General features: G+C 46.8%; 1 protein-coding gene across 1 annotated transcript in view; it reads right to left on the bottom strand.

Annotated features, from left to right (window-relative positions):
* Positions 1 to 3,229, bottom strand: part of LMTK2 (lemur tyrosine kinase 2) — a 182,499-nt gene extending 179,270 nt beyond the window's left edge. Inside the window, exon 1 of the mRNA XM_067012354.1 lies at positions 3,158 to 3,229. The gene's annotated coding sequence lies outside the window, so the exon portion shown is untranslated. The remainder of the gene's footprint in view (positions 1 to 3,157) is intronic.
* Between the last annotated feature and the right edge of the window lie 20 nt (positions 3,230 to 3,249).

A 3,249-nucleotide genomic window follows, 5' to 3' on the forward strand; every position in this document is an offset into this window, starting at 1 on the left:
CTGCGCCACCAGGGAAGCCCTCTCAGTGAGACTCTTAAAAGTTGAGGTGCTGGATGTGCAGTCCAAACCCATCACTCCTCAAGGAGAAGCTAGGAGTTGGGGATTTCCTCCCAATTGTATGGAGCTGTGCAGGAGGTGGGGCTTATATGGCAAGAGTGTGTCTCAGACTTTGCTGCCCGTTTTGATGTGGGTATTTCCTCATTCACCTTCCATGTGGGAGTCATTCAGCTAGTTTCTAGATTTCTCTCAGATGAAATGACTCTGTGTGTAGCTGTACATTCAGTGCATTTGTGGGATAAAGGATGCTCAGGAGCCTCCTACGTCTCCAAATTGGTCTCCCCTTCTCAGTTCACAAATTCTCTGTGCAAAGGATCTAATTTTCTATTTCTATAACTGGACTTAGTTTTGAATCCCCATCATGCTCGATGACAGAATCATAATTCAGGATGACATAAGGCAATCAGCCTCCTCCTCACCCTTCTTTCCCTGGGTGGAGAGAGGAACTGGGTACTCCAAAGCCCTTCATGGGAAAGGAATATCTGGTGCTCAGTCCATACTAGTGACCACTGAGTCATTCTCATTCCTCTCTAGTCTTGTGGCCTTCGGTGGTGGGTCCACCTAGGCCACAGCTAGCTTCTCTTTGTCCTCATCTTATGGTATCTCAGGTCTGGCTTTCTCTGAATTACTTCTGTGCACAAGTAAAACATTTGGTTGCTTCCTGCATCAAAGTAGCACTTACAGCCTAGATACTCACGTGGCCACAGCTACCCTACTGTTGTTGCATCATGCTTGACACTGAGGGGAACTCTGCAAGGCTTGCCACCTCCCCAGCTCCACAGGGAACAATGTACACATCCACATCCTCTCTCCTCTGAGATCTCCAAGCACATCTAAGTATCTATCATCATTACTCCTCCCACCTCACACCCAGGCAACACCCTAGGACTGTGAGAGAGGGGGATGCATCACTACCTAAGCTTTCTTGCTTCCTTGGCTTTTGAAACTTAAAAGCATTTTGATTTCTGGTTTTGTTTTTTTTGTTTTGTTTTTATATCATTTCTCTCCTGTGGCAATCAATGCAACTGACTGAACGGGGCACAGGAGGCAAAGTAATCAAGGAAGTAGAGGTGTGCTGGGGAGAATGCTATAATGCTATAAAATGTTATCTCACCACATGTATATAGTACTTTGCACTTCATTTGTATCATCTAATGTAATATTTGCAATAACCCTTTGAGGCAGGTATTAATCTCATTTTTCAGAGGAGGAAACTAAGGTCAAAGAAGTTAATTGAGTAGTCAAAGGTCATACAACTGGTAAGTGACAAAACCAGAACTAAAATTCAGGTGTTCCAATCTAAGCCCTGGGCTCTTTCTATTACTCTTCCAACAGCATTTGTTCTGAGACAGAGGAAAGAATTCTTTAATCTGGAGTTTTCAAATTATGGTCCCTGGAGGCCCAGAGTCCTGTGCAGGTGCTTTAGGGTCCCCCAGGGAGATAGAGATTGAGGGGCGGGTAGCTCCTGGAAAAGGCCAGAGGGACATACTCTTAGGTCTCAATCCTCTCACATTCAACCAGGGTAGCTCTGTGTCTATTTAATATATTAGAAGTTCTGACAGACTTTGGGGGCAGGGATAAAAAGGGGAGAGGGGATTTTGCTACCCTAAAATTCTTTGAAAATTATTACTTTAATGTCAAAACAAGTCTTTCTAACAGGAGAATGTCATACACTAAAGCAAGTAAGGACAGTAACCTTTTGTTGAATAATGACTAAGGGCTGGGAACTACTATACATACAATCATAGTCCCATTTAATTTTTTTTTTCCTTGCCCAGCACCGTGTGGCTTGCAGGATCTTAGTTCCCCAACCAGGGACTGAACACAGGCCAGGCGGTGAGACTGCCAAGTCCTAACCACTGGACCACCAAGGAATTCCCACCAATTTTTTTTTTTAAACTTATTTATTTTTGGCTGCATTGGGTCTTCTTGCTGCACGCGGGCTTTCACTAGCTGCAAAAAGCAGGGTCTGCTCTTTGTTGAGGTGTGCGGACTTCTCACTGTGGTGGTTTCTCTTATTGCAGAGCACAGGCTCTAGGCATGTGGGCTTCAGTAGTTGTGGCACCTGGGCTTCAGTAGTTCTGGAACACAGGCTCTAGAGAGCAGGCTCAGTAGTTGTGGCGCACAGGCTTAGTTGCTCCGTGGCATGTGGGATCTTCCCGGACCAGGGCTCAAACCTGTGTGCCCTGCATTGGCAGGCAGATTCTTAACCACTGCGCCACCAGGGAATCCCCACCCACTTAATTCTTAAAGTGAAATTCCTACTAGAAAAGCATTAGCCCCACCCATTTAATCTTAAAGTGAAATTCCTACTAGAAAGGCATTTACTGTTAGTTGTTTTACATGTAAGACACAGAGACTTGAAAAAGGTTACATAATCAGTCGAAGGATGCACGCCTAGGGAGTGACAGAGCTAGAATAAGTACCCAGATCTGTCTGATGTCCAAATTCCAACACCGCCTCCCTAAACGTGAAGGTCTATTTTGCCAGGCTGGATAAGAAGTCCTGTTTGCAAACCTAATCTGTGAGGATCACCTAAACTAAAATCTTGAGTTTGGTCAAGCGGTCTGCTGCAAGGGCTTGAACTCCAAGTGCCAGACATAATGAGCCATTCCAACTGCCACAATTCACAGGCCCCAAAAGCTGAAAAGGGCGATGCCCTGCGCTCCAAGGTCTGGGACTGGGCACTATGGGGAGATGCCACGCTCTGTCCCGCTTAGGCCACACACCACGCCTCGCCATGTGCAGCAAACTTTATCCCTGAAGCCAGAGGAATCCGCGTACAGCACAGTCCGGACAGTTTGGTTTGATCCAGCGGTCACCTGAGGTCTCTGAAAGAGGGGGAAAAAAACGCCCACAAACGCCCGGAGGGACCCTGTAGATGATAAAAATGCACGAGTTGCCTGGCTGAACGCACGACCGCCCCCTAACGCAGGGGCTTCCTTTGCACCTTCACACTACCTTCTACAGAAAACTATGTCCGTCTCATTTTTCTTTAAACACGCAACCCTCGCCTTCAGCCAGGCCAGAAATCTGCGAACAAACTAAAAAAACCGACTTCACCCTCAACTTAACTCTTACAGGTATAAGAAACACCTACCCAGGGCACAAACGGGAACGAATCCACACAGGCGCGCCAGAAGAGGAAGGTGGGAGGCGAATTCTTCTTCCGGGCCGGCAGCGGCCACTTCC

This window comes from Kogia breviceps, chromosome 14, assembly GCF_026419965.1.
Source record: "Kogia breviceps isolate mKogBre1 chromosome 14, mKogBre1 haplotype 1, whole genome shotgun sequence".
NCBI classification, from domain to species: domain Eukaryota; kingdom Metazoa; phylum Chordata; class Mammalia; order Artiodactyla; family Physeteridae; genus Kogia; species Kogia breviceps.